Here is a 16,655-nt window from a genome sequence, read left to right as displayed (position 1 = left end):
CCTACAAGGAAAGACATTCAAAACTTGTACTTACTGTTTTCTCCTTAGTTTGATTGTGGAAATGTGATGGCTTGAAAATAGTGGTGCATAAATATTGCCTGAAATTTAAACTAACATTTCCTGTTCTTGGAAAAATCTGGCAAGCAATTTTAGGAATAAGAGATTTATAAGGAAATATGAGTCCAAATTGACACACTGTATTTGGTGCCCAAATACCAACAAAACTTGTATTAGAATTCTTATAAAATATTGTTTTCCTTTTGTTTCAGTTCAGACTTCAGTGTTGTGCAGCACAGAAACATGTCCTTTGGCCCTCCCTGTCCGTTCCATCTGTCTTCCCCATCTGCATGAATCCTATTTGTCTACTTAAGTGCAACTTCAGAGAAGGCACGTCGGTGGTTATATTTCATTTGGAGTTAGAGGAGATTTGGTATGTCACTAAAGGCACACACAAATTTCCCCATGTACAGTGGAGAGCATTCTAACTGGCTGCATCACCATCTGGTATGGGCTTAGGGTGGGCGGTTTACTAAACAGGATTGAAAGAATCTGCAGAAAGTTGTGAACTCAATCAGCTCCATCATGGCACTAACCTCTGTAGCATCCAGAACATCTTCAAGCAGCAATGCCTGAAAAAGGTGACATCCATCACCCAGGTCGTTGCTACTATTCATCAGGGAGGAGGTACAGGAGCCTGAAGGCACACACAAAATGATTCAGGAACTGCTTCTTCCCCTCTGCTATCCAATTTCTGAATGGACATTGAACCAATGAACACTATCTCACTATATTTTTGCACTGCTTATTTAATTTAATGTAAAATATATATATTTACAGTAATTCACATTTTTTTAATATTATGTATTGCATTGTACTGCTGCTGTAAAACAACAATATGCCGATGATATTAAACCTGATTCTGATTCAAACTATCTTTCAAATGTAGTGATTGCATTTGACTCCACTACCTTCTCTGGCAGCAAGTTCCAGATATCAGCCATTCCTTGTGTTTTTAAAACAAAATCTTTTCCCTCAGTATTTGTGAAATTTATTGAACAGAAATTGCTTTTTATCTGAGTGTCACCTTTTATAAATGGGCTATTAGCACATCCTGTAACTATACTCGTTATTATATGATTAATCCAGTTGATTACAATGTACAACCCTACATTAATGTTAGATTATGCTCGTGCCTTTGAATGAGGATAAAATGGTTCGAAGTTTGTCATGTAAGAAATAATAGCAAATTAAATATTAAGCTTCTTTAATTCATCTTTATTTACTGAAGGTTGCCTTCATTTGTTAAAGAATATGAATGGGGTGGAGAGCAGAAGGACACAGGATACAGATTGTTAAACCATTAAAAATAGTGACAAAGGTAACAAGAGTATAGAAATGTAAAAATATATAATTGTAAAGTGAAGAAGCTGTGTTAAACCTTAAGGACTTGAAAATTCTAAACCTTGTTCTGGTCGCAACAACTGGGAAAGGGATATAGAGTCACTGAAGAAGACATGGCAGAAGATTTCCAGTGTTTACATCCAAAATAAAAAAAGGTTTAAGTGTATTAATGACAGAACAGCCTGCAGCTATTCTTACTTGATAAGGCTGAGATGGCCAAACTATGAAGGTATTGGCATAGGAAAGGTATTTCCCTTTGTGGAACATCCAAAACAAAGAGTATAGGTGTTGAAAGTATTAATAACCCAAACAAAAAGAGGTCTACTGGATGGGAATGACTGGCACTTTTATAATGTCCTTGTATTCCTCATTTCATTCAACTTGCTTTGCTCACTTTTATGCTGTGGGATTGCTACTTTACATCTACATCTCGCAATATTAATTGACATATATAAGACCTTGAGACAAGTTAATGAATAATGCTAGTTGTAATTTCACATTATCTGATAACTGGAAATATGAGTTCTATTTTCATAAAGTTTGAAGAGTTTGTAAAGGGTTTTGTTGAGTATTATTTAATGGATGCAAATAATTTTCATTAAAACCAGCTAAATCCGTCTATACAAACTTGATCGTGACATATTTAAATTATTAGAACAGTTATTGTAACTGCAGTTTGGTCAGCACCTGTGCAGAATCGTGATTAACTGAATCAAAATGATGCTTGAACTTAAAATTTAAAGTTTGTTTTGCTTTAGAGCTGTTTGTAGATAAACAAGCTATAAAATGAAATCTACATAAACATACAACTGAAATGAAAATTTTCACAGCCAAAGTAATGCAAAGAGTTAACACGCTGTTCTTTTACTCTGGAGCCTTGGTATTGATGTGACCAAGCCAGAAGACAAAGTTTTCTTTCTTAAATCCATATACAGGCTCTGGTTGCTGCTGTCCATCAGCAGGAAACGCTGGGTTTATCCACTTATTGAAGATGGATGAATTCAAAGTTAATAACCTACTAACAAAATTATGGCATTTAAACCCACAAATTTTGATAATGCCATGTAATACTAATGTTAATACTAGTAAGAAAAAAAATCAGCCAGTAGAGATGCTGCTGTACATGTGTCATTTACAACTCTGAACTGATAGTGCCTTCCTTATTGGAAAAATTGTGGGCTTTGTACTGTAAAAAAAATCAAACTGATTTGGTGAGCAGCAAATTTCCAATAGCCTGTAATATTACTGGGCCAGGGCACTTTGTCCAAATCCCTGGTCTCTTTCAAGTCAATGCTAATACATGTAACCCTCCGTTTCTGTTGGCTGTGTAAGTCTGGGGAAGACAATCTCTGGCCCCACCAAGCGTATGAGACTGAGGTGCAAAACCTCCCGTTTGTGTGGATCCTGCGTGACGTGTCACCCTGTTATAAATCAGCACCACAAAATAATAGACGGTACACCATTTGCAATTAAACGATACGTTTATAGTTCTTAATTTGACTAAAAGGTTAGTAAAGTAAAACAAAAAGAAAAGGGCCCATTTTAATGAAACAGTGCACAAGTTGGAGCTCATGGCTTCCCTTCCGCCGGTCCTCCATCGATTTCCCCGGGCTTCGTCACCTCCCGGCCCCACTCCAAGTCCATTCCTTTCTGGTGTCTATGACCTCTCCGTTCTGGCATGTTCTCTCTCCATCTTCTACCGAACAAAAGACCTAGATCACCTCGGTCTCAGGCACACAACAAGAAAAAAAAAACACTCCCTTCATTCCTACATTCAAAAGCCACCGTTATCTCTAGCCATAACCCAAACACTGCTGCTACAGAAAAACCATTACATACAAAATGTCTACGTACTGTATATTTTAACAGCCTAGTCTATGTGAATAAGTTCATATTTAGGAAGGTGTTAGAATCATGTGGATTTGAGAACAGCAATGAACTACATTTGTATGCAATGAGAATTATAAATTATGATTGGTGCAATATGTTACATGACTCCGATATTGCCTATGGAGGAGTGCCACACATTGGAAAATCAAGACCATATTTATAACTTCAAATTGATAAGCCTTAGACGGTGCTAGAGTAGTGCAGGTAATAGAGCCACTGCTGTACCTCATGGTTCCAGTGACAGAGTACATTTGTGTAAATGGGTGGTTGGTGGCCAGCATAGTCCCAGTGGGCCGAAGGGTGTGTTTCTGTGCTTTATGACTATGACTTAATCAGAATCAGGTTTAATTTCACTGGCATATGTCATGAAATTTGTTGTTTTATGGCAGCAGTACATTGCATTACATAATTTAAAAATGATAAATTACAATAAGAAATAAATAAATGGATAGCCAGAGGCTTTTTTCCCAGGGCTGAAATGGCTAACATGAGGGGACATAGTTTTAAGGTGCTTGGAAACAGGTACTGGGGGGATGTCAGGAGTAAGTTTTTCACACAGAGTGGTGAGTGAGTGGAATGTATTGCTGGTGGGGGTGGTGGAAGCGGATACAATAGGGTCTTTTAAGAGCTGCTTAGATAGGTACATGGATCTAAGAATAGAGGGCTATGCGCTAGTGAGATTGTAGGCAGTTTCTAGAGTAGGTTACATGGTTGGCTCAACATTGTGGGCCGGAGAGTCTGTAATGTGCTGTAGTTTTCTATGTTCTATGTTCTAAATATATATGTATGTGTGTGTGTATAATTTTAAATTAAATAGGTATTTAAATATGTCCATTAAGAAATCTGATGTTGGAGGGGAAGAAACTGTTCCTGAAACGTTGAATGTGTCTCTTCAGGTTCCTGTACCACAGCCTTGATGGTAGCAATAAAAAGAGGGTATGTCCTGGGTGATGGGGGTTTTTAATGATGGATGCTACCTGTTTGAGGTATAGCCTTTTGAAGACGTCCTTGATGCTGGGGAGGCTAGTGACCATGATGCATGGTACATCTGTAGAAAATTGTAACCCTTTGGTGACATACCAATTCTCCTCAAACTCCTAATGAAATATAGCCACTGTTGTGCCTTCACTGTAACTGTGTCAATATGTTGGCCTAGGATATAGCTGCTCTTCAAAGATGTTAACACCCAGGAACTTAAAACTACTCATTCTTTGCACTGCTAATCCCCCAAGAGGACTGGTGTGTGTACCCTTCCTGAAGTCTGCAATCAGTTCATTTGGCTCACTGACATTGAGTGCAAGGTTGTTGTTGCGATACCACTTAACTAGCTGATCTATCTCACTTCTGTATGTCTCCTTGTCACCACCTGAAATTCCACTAACAATAGTTGTATCGTTGACAAATTTATAGATGCTGTTTGAGCTGTGCCTAGCCAGACTTTATGGGGCGTAGAGAATAAAATGGTGAGCTAACAATGCATCCTTGAGGTGTGCCAATGCAGATGCTATTTCATCCGCTCTGACTGTGGTGTCCCGGTGGGGAAGTCAAGGATCCAGTTGCGGAGGGAGGTACAGAGGCCCAGGATTTGGAGCCTGTTGATTAGAACTGAGGGTATGATTGTGTTGTACGCTGAGCTGTAGTCAATAAACAGCCACCTGAAGTAGATATTGCTATTGTCCAGGTGATCCAAGTCCAAGTGGAGAGCCAGTGAGATTGCATCTGCCGTTCACCTATTGTGGCGAGAGGCAAATTGCAGCAGCTCTAGATCCTTGCTTAGGTAGGAGTTGATTCTGGGCATGACCAACCTTTCAAAGCGCTTCGTCGCAGTAGACGTGACTGCCACTGGGTTATAATTGTTGAGGCAGCTCACACTGCTCTTCTTAGGCACTGGTATGATTGTTGCCCTTTGGTAGCTGGTGGGAGCCTCAAACTCCAGCAGTGAGAGATTGAAGGTGTCCTTGAACTTTCCTGCCAATTGGTCGGCACAGGTTTTCAGCGCCCTACCAGGTGCACCATTAAAGCCTGACAACTTGCGAGGGTTCACCTTGAAAGATGTTCTGACGTCAGCCTCCATGACTGATCACAGAATCACCAGATGCTTCAGGGATTCATGCAGATGTCGTTTTATTCTCTCTTTCAAAGCGTGCATAAAAGGCATTGAGCTCATCGGGAGGTGAAGCATCACAGCCATTCATGATGTTTGATTTCGCCTTGTGGGAAGTAATGGAGAATGATTTTGAGGAAAATAGATAATTTCAGGGTAACACAGTTTTGCCTCCGCTAAAACGTCATACTCACTAAGGCAATTTGAGACTTCCGGTAGAGCTCATGTAGTGAAGTTGTGTGCTTGACTCGCTCCATTACCTCTGAGTTTTTTCCTATGATCAGCTACATTTAAGCTAACCATTAAGGCACCGGTTTTTACAATACCTTGCAACAGATTGTGTTTTTTGATATTTGGATGCTTTTAAAGTCTGCTATGTCTAAGAACGGGAAAGACGGCAAACCTCCAGTTAGACCAAAAGTTACTGACCCTCCTCCGATTGAACCACCGTTAACTTTGAAAGCTATATCGGATCTGATTCCTATGGAAATTTCAACTACTATAACGGATCTGATTCGTGTGGAATTTTCAACTAAACTGCAGAAAATTATTGATGTAATTGATAAAATGGAAGCATCTATCACGGAACATCAGACTGCTATATCTAATCTTCAAAAATCCATGCAACAAAATGAACTCAAGATGGGGAAAATTGAAGAAACAATTACTGTAATGAAGAAAAAACTTGACTTCCTGACTTTTAAAAACTCTGACTTAGAATGCAGAATGCGACGACAGAATATTCGAATTATTGGTATTCGTGAAGCTGCTGAATCTGATGACCCTATAAAGTTTTTTTCTCAACTTATAAAAGATTCATTTCCAACTTTATTTCCTGACCAACCACCGCTGTTGGATCAGGCTCACAGAGTCCCATTATATTCGTCTAAGTCAGATAAACCTCGGCATGTTATTTTATGATTTCATTTATTTTCAAGACAAGGAGAAATTGCTTCGATTCGCTTGACCTAAAGGTTACATTGATTACTCGCAGCTTCGGTTTTGCCTGGTGGAAGATTTTAGTAAGCAGGTTCAGGATCAATGTGTCCGTCACAGGTCTGTGATGTCGGAACTCTACAAGATGGATTTAAAACCAGTGTTGCTTTATCCTGCACGTTTGAAGATTCGATCGCCTGATGGGTCTTCCCATTTTTTTGACTCTCCATCAGAAGCCCAGAGTTACCTGGATCAATTTTCGCCTTCAACATTTTAATCGCAATTATTAAATCATCTCTGTTTGTTCGGAGGCAGTTAATCTGTTTGGTTAATTTTTCTTTATTTTTTTCGCTTTATATGAGGGCAGAAAAGTTTTTTTTTGGTTTAATTAACATGGTTGCCAAACTCTTTTTTCTAACTGCGTCATTCCTTTCTTTTTCCCTTGGGATTCTGGGTGGTTGTTTCCCCCGCATCATTTTACGTATTTCCTTTGAGGCCTTAAACTTTGTAGTTTTCATACGTACTTTTTGTAGTTTTCCTTGCTAGTCTATGCTAATTGTCTCATTTTCTTGTTTAACTATATGGTCTGTTATTGGTTAAGGGTTTTCTTTATATCTACCTGTTTTTTATTTGTATTATATCGGGTTTGCTTTAATCGGTGTACTTTTTTAAAATTTCTCTACTGTTTTATAACTTTAGCTGATCCTCTTATATATACACTCTTTTTTATTGAGCGTCTATCGGAAGTCATGGAGGTAGTTCTAGTGCTTGCTTCTTTCTGGCTGGTCTATCTTAGATTTAGCTTTGGGGGTACGGGGGGGCAGTGGGAGGGGTTTCACTTTTTAGGTTTTTTTTCTTGGGCTACTTACATTACCGAAGTATTGGTCGCGTTCTCCTTCCAGTTATCTCTTGTTTGTTCTGTTCTCTTTCCGGGTGCGTGGGTCGAACCTATTGTCAATCCTCCTTTTTTTGCGGGTTGAGTTTAGGGTTTATGGAGTCTACTATTAATTTTGTCTCTTGGAATACTACCGGTCTTAATCATCCAATTAAAAGGAAAAAAATTTTTAAAGTATTCCGGAGACTTAAAGCACATGTTCTATTTTTACAAGAGCCCCATGTGCGGAGGGGGGACAGATTACATTTATTCAAATTCTGGAAGGATTAACACTTCCATTCGAACTCCAACGCTAAGATTCGAGGAGTTTCTATTTTTATAGATCCGTCAGTCACTTTTGTACAACATGATATTATTTCTGATCCGAATGGCAGATTTCTATTGGTCAGTGGTTTACTCTTTAATAAAAAGGTAGTTTTGGTTAATGTCTATGCTCCTAACATGGACTGTCTGGAATTTTACAAATCATTATTTAATTTGTTCCTGAATTTGAATGAGTTTTCACTAATTTGGGGCGGGGATCTTAATACTTCTTTATCTCCATCTTTGGACCGTTCGGCTCCTTTACGGACCTTACCCAATAAATCTGCAACCTTGATTAACTCATTCCTTTCAGATTCCGGGTCGACGGACATTTGGCGTTTTTTGCATCCTCAGGAAAAAGATTTTTCTTTTTTTTCACATGTTCATCGTTCCTACTCAAGAATTGATTATTTTTTTATTGACTCTCGTCTTATTTCTTCAGTGGTTAAATGTGAATATGACTCTATAACCATTTCGGATCATGCTCCACTTAAAGCTTTCTATTAAAATACTGGCCAATACACAAAATAATAGGCAATGGCGTTTTAATTCGCTGTTGCTTCAGGACTCGGATTTTGTTAACTTTATGAATGAACAGATTGATCTCTTTTTTAAAATCAACTATACAGAAGATATTTCTATGAACATCCTTTGGGATACTTTTAAAGCTTATATTCATGGTCAGATGATCTCGTACTCTGCTGCTTTGAGGAAGAGGTTGAAGGACGAGGAGCTGGTTATTGTTGACAAGATTAAGGAAATTGATAAGATATATGCTACAGCTCCCTCTGAGAAGTTGTATAAACAAAGAACTGAACTTCAAATGGAACACAGTTTATTACTTTCGTCCTTGATTGTAAATCAATTAATGAAAACAAGAAGCGAATTTTATATACATAGTGACAAAGTTGGTAGACTGTTGGCTAATCAATTGAATACTAACTATTCTAAATTTCAAATTAATCGAATTTATAATCAAAAAGATAACTGATATTTGATCAAGCTGAGATTAATCAATGCTTTTTTGATTTTTATTCTTCCTTATATCAATCAGAGTTTCCACGAGACTCTAAATATATGTATGATTTTTTAGATAACCTAGATTTTCCTAAGATTTCACATGATATATCTTCTATGCTAGACACTTCTTTTACCACTGATGAGATTAAGAATGTTATTTTCTCTATGAGCCCAGGGAAAGCTCCTGGTCCTGACGGGTTTACCGCGGAATTTTATAAATGTTTTGCATCTTCATTAATCCCTTGGTTATTCAGGGTTCTGGAGGCCTCATTAAAACTTGGTAAACTTCCCGAATCCTTCTATAGAGCATCGATCTCTTTAATATTAAAGAAGGATAAAAATCCTGCTCAATGCGCATCTTATAGACCAATATCCTTGTTAAATGTTAACTCTAAAATCTTTTCTAAATTATTAGCAAACAGATTAGAAAAAGCACTTCCTTATATTATTTCGGAAAACCAAACGGGTTTTATTAAAGGTCGTTACTCTTTTTATAACATTCGCACACTGTTAAACATTGTTTATGCCCCCTTACAAAATGATCCTGAGTGCGTCATTTCCTTAGACGCTGAAAAAGCCTTCGACAGAGTCGAATGGCCTTACTTATTTAAGGTGCTTGAAATGTTTAATTTCAGCCTGAAATTTATATCCTGGATCAAATTGTTATATCATTCTCCTATGGCCTCAGTCTGTACTAATTCTTTAAACTCACATTTTTTCCCTCTTTTTCGAGGTACTAGACAAGGTTGTCCTCTTAGTCCTTTATTATTTGATATTACATTAGAACCTCTTGCAATTGCTATTCGAGAATCTCCAAATATTATTGGGATAACTCGGGGTTTAAAGTCCCATGAAGTGTCACTCTATGCTGAGGACTTACTTTTATATATTTCTAATCCTCAAAAATCTATCCCTGCTGCTTTAGATTTATTAGCACAATTTAGTCTTTTTTCAGGTTATAAGTTAAATCTCAGTAAGAGTGAACTTTTCCCGATTATTAAGCAAGTTCCCTTATATCAGAATCTTCTGTTTAAATTAGTTAATAATCATTTTTCATATCTTGGGATTAAAATTACTTGTAAACATAAAGATTTATTTAAGACTAATTTCCTACCCTTAATCGATCACATTACTCAACCTTCATTTAAATGGTCTCCATTTTATTTAACTTTGATTGGTCGTATTAATGCTGTTAAGATGTTTATTCTGCCAAAATTTTTATATGTATTTCAGGCACTACCGATTTTTGTTCCAAAATCCTTTTTTGATAAAGTTGACTCTAAAATTTCTTCATTCATTTGGCAAAATAAAAACCCGAGATTGGGTAAAATATATCTACAGAAAGCTAAGAGAGGTGGAGGTTTGGCATTACCTAACTTTAGAATCTATTATTGGGCAATTAATATTCAACACGTGAAATTTTGGTTACTTGATCAAGATACACTATCCGTTCCTAAATGGGTAGTATTGGAATTACAATCTGTTCAAGGTTATGCACTTGGCTCCATTTTAGGTTCTTCTCTTCCTTTTGATTTGAAACACCACAAACAGGTTTGTAACCCAATAGTTAAATATACCTTACGTATTTGGTTTCAATTCCGAAAATTTTTCGATCTTAATCGATTTGGGCTTGCGATTCCTATTTTAGGCAACATATTCTTTCTTCCCTCTTCCATGGACCGTGCCTTTCAAATTTGGAAGACTAATGGTATTTCACGGTTTTTGGATTTATTTTTAGATGGTTCCCTTATGTCTTTTGAACAATTATCTAACAAATATAACTTACCAAGAATGCATTTTTTTAGATATCTCCAAGTTAGAAATTTCCTAAGTACTATTCTCTCTTCCTTTCCGACGCTACCTCCTACATATATTTTAGACACTATAATTAACCTTAATCCATGTCAGAAAGGTGTAACGGCTATTATTCATAATACTATTATGAAACCTAGGAAAGCTCCATTTGATAAGATTAGGTCAGATTGGGAAAAGGAATTGGGCTTTATTATTTCAGCGGATGACTGGGCGCATATTTTACAACTAGTCAATACTTCCTCTATCTGTTCTAAACACTCCCTAACTCAATTTAAAGTTGTCCATGGAGCACATATGTCTAAAGATAAATTAGCTCGTTTTTATTCTCATGTTAACCCTCTTTGTGACAGATGTCACGGGGAGATAGCTTCCTTAACTCATATGTTTTGGTCTTGTCCTACTTTGGAAACTTTTTGGAAAGATATTTTTAATATTGTTTCAAAGGTATTGAATACAGATATTTCTCCCCATCCTATTACTGCTATCTTTGGATTACCTAAAATTTCCAGTAATCTTTCCCCTTCAGCCCGTAGATTGATTGCATTTCTTACTTTAATGGCGAAAAGATGTATTTTACAACATTGGAAGGAGATTAATGCTCCAACTGCGTTCTTTTGGTTTTCCCAGACGATACTATGTTTAAATTTGGAGAAAATTAGAAGTAATCTTTATGATTCTTCAGTTAAATTTGAACAGACCTGGAGATCTTTTATTCAACATTTTTATTTAATGTAACTTTTTTTCTCTCTTTGTCCATATTTACATTCCCTTCTTGCTTTTTAACTGTTTTTAATGGAGGTCGGGTTTGAGGACGTGATTGTTTTAAGTTGTTTAACTCTACCTGATACCTAGTTAGCCCATTGTTTTGCTTTGCTTTTTAGATTAGTTGCACGGTGGGTTTTTTTTGGGGTTTTTTTTCTTTCCTTATTGACGTGTATGAAAATTAGTATACTATTATACATGCCCTTACACTTCCTCCCTTACCACCATTCAGGGCCCCAAATAGTCCTTCCAGGTGAGGCAACACTTCACCTGTGAGTCGGCTGGGGTGATAGACCGCGTCCGGTGCTCCCGATGTGGCCTTTTATATATTGGCGAGACCCGACGCAGACTGGGAAACCGCTTTGCTGAACATCTATGCTCTGTCCGCCAGAGAAAGCAGGATCTCCCAGTGGCCACACATTTTAATTCCACATCCCATTCCCATTCTGACATGTCTATCCACGGCCTCCTCTACTGTCAAGATGAAGCCACACTCAGGTTGGAGGAACAACACCTTATATTCCGTCTGGCTAGCCTCCAACCTGATGGCATGAACATTGACTTCTCTAACTTCCGCTAATGCCCCACTTCCCCCTCGTACCCCATCCGTTATTTATTTATATACACACATTCTTTCTCTCTCTCTCTCCTTTTTCTCCCTCTGTCCCTCTGACTATAGCCCTTGCCCATCCTCTGGGTTTTCCCCCCCACCCCCTTTTCCTTCTCCCTGGGCCTCCTGTCCCATGATCCTCTCATATCCCTTTTGCCAATCAACTGTTCAGCTCTTGGCTCCATCCCTCCCCCTCCTGTCTTCTCCTATCATTTTGGATCTCCCCCCCCCCCTTTCAAATCTCTTACAATCTCTTCTGTCAGTTAGTCCTGACGAAGGATCTCGGCCCAAAACGTTGACTGTACCTCTTCCTAGAGATGCTGCCTGGCCTGCTGCGTTCACCAGCAACTTTGATGTGTGTTGCTATTTTATGTTTATCCTGCTTTCCAAGTTCACTTGTGTTATTCTCGAAATTCAAATGGACATTTGGAAATTTTTGACTACATATAAGATGCAATGTTAACACATGATGTTTGTAGAATGATGTAATTGTCCATTCATTGCTTTTTTAGAACATTTTCAGGTAAATTAGGGTTGAATAAATGTTAATTGCAAATACCTTAATTACTTTTGGGTTCCTGAATAATATCATCAAGTGCTTCTGTTGTCATATTTTACAAACTATCAATGAAAGAAAATATTTAATATATCTCTCTTTAGAAGAGATTATCTCAACCCACCCCACCTCAATGAATATAATCTGATAATGTGAATTTCTGAAAATTGAACCCTATAGGCCTTAGTGTTAGAAACGTAGAAAACCTACAGCACAATACAGGTCCTCGGCCCTCAAAGTTGTGCCGAACATGTCCCTAGCTTAGAAATTACAAGGCTTACCCATAGCCCTCTATTTTTCTAAGCTCCATGTACCTATGCAAAAGTCTCTTAAAAGACCCTATCATATCTGCCTCCACCACCGTTGCTGGCAGCCCATTCCATGCACTCACCACTCTCTGAGTAAATGTTCATGGATAAATGCCTTAATGAAGCACAAACATTTAGAAAGTAAATCTTACAGCAGTATATGATAAATACAGATTGATAGGAAGTATGTGCTAATTTGTCACTGATGCCTAAAATTCCTACTGCACTCACTATACAAACATTGATCAACCTGGTCAAAGTTTAGTTGTAATTGAGACTTCAAAGAATCATACATTACACCTTCCTCCAGTGCTCTTCTTCCAAAGTTTGGGAGTCACTGCTGGTCTTGTGATTTTAATATAGCGGGAGGTTGAATGGTCAATGGTGGTGTGATCTGGAGACCATCCAATTGTTGTTACTTTTGGGTACGACTGAGATTACTGAGATCGGAGCATGAAGGTTTGATACAGGGGGGTGGTAGAGCTCACGCCACCTGCTTGTTACAAGTGGTGGGCTGGGAAGTGGGTGAGATGCTGCAAATATGTTGGGGAGTAAAGGGACCGGGAGTTTATTAGATAGTTGACAATGAAATTGCGGGAAGCAACTTAGAAAAGTATTTGAATGTGGAACATGGCTGAGAGTAGCTGGTTTAGTGCGGGGGGGTGCTCAACAGCATTGGTATTTTATTTAGTCTATACACTCTCACACATTACACTGCAGAAGTCAAGCCACATTATCCTAGGAATGTTTAGTCTCAGGGTTCCAAGGTGATATAATTCACACTCCCCTGCAAAACACGAAGAGGAGTATTTTATAGGGACTAACATTATTCCACGCAGCCCTGTCAGGTAAATTGTACTGATTCACTTCAGAGATTGACATGTCCAATTTTCAGATTGCCGTGAAATGACCCAGAAAAATTGTTAGCATGTGCCAGTCATGCGAAATTCAGTTTTCATTTACGCGGTGCTATGAGGCTCAGCATGGGGAACATTGCCACTGTTCAGAATGGTGTTACAGAACTAACACCTGCTGGGATCAAACGTTATCTATAATGACAACTTGGAAACGGTTCTCTGTTTGGCTTGACAGTTTGTAAATACCGTCTGTGGGTAATATTATTTATCATTTATTCATTACCTTGGGTAAACTGCAGAAAGTTGTTGTGGTTATATTGTGAACATTTTAGCTTGGCTGTTGCAAAGGAATTGAACTGTTGTGCTGAACATTGATCCTTTTTATTGTCAGAACTGATTGTTAAGCTGTTACACATAACCCTCTCCTATTTAGCCTGACATTTGTTTCCTGTAGATAACTCCAGTTTACAAAGCCAACAGTTACTACTGCCCTTTCTCATATTTGTTGTTACTGCTGTTCCAGAAATCAAGCCCTGCACCTTGTAATTACTAACTTCATAGCTGTAAGAGTACGAAATGCTTCTGAAGCTGGAACACAGATTAATATGGGATTAAGAAAGCAAGTTCTAGCAAGGTGAAAAGCTTAAGGGAAACTTGAAAGGAAACTTCTAGGGAAACTTCTTCACTCAGAGGGTCATGAGAGTGCGGAACGGGCTGCCGGTGTAGGTGGTGATGTGAGCTGATCTTCAATATTAAAGGGAAGTTTGGTTGGGTACATGGGTAGTATAGCAATGGAGGGCATGGTCACAGTGTAAGTAGATAAAAGTGAGCACCTTAAATGGCTCAGCATGGACTAGATGGGCCGAATGGTCAGTTTCTGTGTTGCACTATTTATGACTGTCTGACTGTATAGGTTGGAAAGTAAAGATTAATAATTATTGCTAATTTCCTACAGTATAGATGCAGTTGTACATTTCCAGTTACCTCTCCCCTGATTCTATCACTTGCTTACACACCAGGGGGAATTCACAGTGTCTAGTTAATTTGGAATGTGAGAGGAAACTATAGTATCCAGTGGAAATCCATGTCACCAGAGGGAGGACATGCAAACTCCACACGGACAGAACTGAAATGTATTGCTGTATGACTGGATGTCAGGAATGATCTGGGTTGCTGGAGGTGTGAGGTGGGAGTCACCCAGCTGCATCGATGTACTCCTCCCTCAGGTTTTATTTGATACTCATCAATGTGATAAAAATGAAATTTGATACCTGATATTAAGATAGAGTCATAGAGCACTACAGCACAGAAACAGGTCCTTCAGCCCATCTAGTCTGTGCAGAACTATTATTCTGCCCAGTCCCATAGACCTGCACAAGGACCATAGCCCTCCATACCCTTCCCATCCATGTACCTATCTTTATTTCTCTTCATTGTTGAAATTGAATCCACAGCCACTACTTTTGCTGGCAGCTTGTTCCACAACACACTCACCATCCTCTGAGTGAACAAGTTCCCCTTGTGTTCACCTTGAATATTTTACCTTTCACCCTTAACTCATGACCTCTAGGTCTAGTCTCACCCAATCTCAGTGAAAAAAGCCTGCTTGCATTTACCCTGTTATAATTTTGTATATCTCTATCAAATCTCCCCTCATTTTCCTACACTTCAAAGATATTTGATGAAAATTCTCCTTGCGATTAAGAATTCCAAAAAAAATGTGCATATGCTGGTAGATAATTTTGTAATATCAGGATTACTACAACTTGTTCAAGATGTTTATATTTCCTTGTAATTTGAATTCATAAACTTATTTTTAAAAGCATTTAAAAATGTTGGTTTGAGTTAGTGCTGTGGTTTTGATTTTCTTGGAAAGTTTGAACTTCAGCCTTACAGCAGGCAAGAACATGTTAGACTGACCCCAGAGTAAAACGAGAGGAGGACAGTTAAAATTACATGTCTTTAGGGTGCATTGTTAATCTGAAGCCTTGTTCTGCCTGTTCAGGTGGGTGCAAAAAAACTCGTACTTCTCAAGGAAGAGCAGACACTTCTGTTGCTGGTTTCTATTTGGCAGTTTTCTCAATCATTGTCATTAAAAATAGATTAATTGGTTACATATTCCATTTGTTTTAGAAGGAATTTTGCTATGTACAGTAGGCTTTTATATTGTCTACCTGATTGCGTTTCATAGGCAGTGAGTTAGAAGTAAATAACTTGGAACATTTTTGAGGTTGTAATATGTAAGTTCAAATGCAAAGTCTGTTCAACATGTAATTTTATGGTTTTTTCTGTCCTGTCAGAACACATAGCATGGATTTTGAGTCCTGTGATTGCATTATGAAGTATAATATAATGCTATAAAAAGTGAGTAGTTTTGAAAGTTATGAAGGACATGAATGTACCTAAAACTGTACCAATGACGCAGTGTCAAGGATGTCATGCATTCTTGGGCTTTTCACAGAATATCAACTAGAGATTCTCAGTTGGATCCTTTTCTATTTGTCCAAAATCTTAACGGAGAAAAGTGATCAATAATAAAGATTAGTCATTGGAGTAATAATGTTATAAATATTTTCATTTCCTCTCCCACATAATATTTTTAGAAAGAAGCTCTTAAATGAGATTTCAAAACATTAAAAATGTTACTAAATCATGTTTATCTACTAACAGGTACAGTATCCTCAATCTAACCTCCAATGTGTGTGCTGTTCTAGGGGTGGGGGAAGAGGGGTGATGTTGGACTATCATGTTTAATTACACCTTGCCTGACAATTCTGTTGGAATTCTTTGGGGATGTAATTGGTAAGATAGATGAAAGAGAGTCAGTGCATGCTGTTTATTTAGATTTTTGGAAGGTCTTTAACAAGGTGCCACACATAAGGTTCTAATCAAGATAGGAGTCCATGGTATTACAGGAAAGCTGATACCATGTATAGAAGATTGGTTGATGGGCAGATAGCAAAGAGTTGGAATCAAGAGGGCCCTTTCTGTTTGTCTGCTAGGGATTAGTGGCGTTCCCCAGAGGTCAGCTTTGGGTGCACTGCTTTTCACGTTATAAGGTATCGTATTGATTTGGATAACAATACTGATGGCTGTGGCCAAGATTACGGATTGATCCAAAGGTACGTGGAGGACAGGTTGTGCAAGGAAGTAGGGTGACTGCAGAAGGACTTGGATCAGTTGGGAGAATGGCAAAGA

General features: G+C 38.1%; 1 protein-coding gene across 1 annotated transcript in view; it reads left to right on the top strand.

Annotated features, from left to right (window-relative positions):
* sdk1a (sidekick cell adhesion molecule 1a) overlaps positions 1-16,655 on the top strand; it is a 744,722-nt gene that overhangs the window by 392,883 nt on the left and 335,184 nt on the right. The gene's annotated exons all lie outside the window — the stretch shown is intronic.

The sequence above is a fragment of the Mobula birostris genome, chromosome 9 (genome assembly GCF_030028105.1).
Source record: "Mobula birostris isolate sMobBir1 chromosome 9, sMobBir1.hap1, whole genome shotgun sequence".
NCBI classification, from domain to species: domain Eukaryota; kingdom Metazoa; phylum Chordata; class Chondrichthyes; order Myliobatiformes; family Myliobatidae; genus Mobula; species Mobula birostris.
This window is presented reverse-complemented; position numbering and strand designations above follow the sequence as displayed.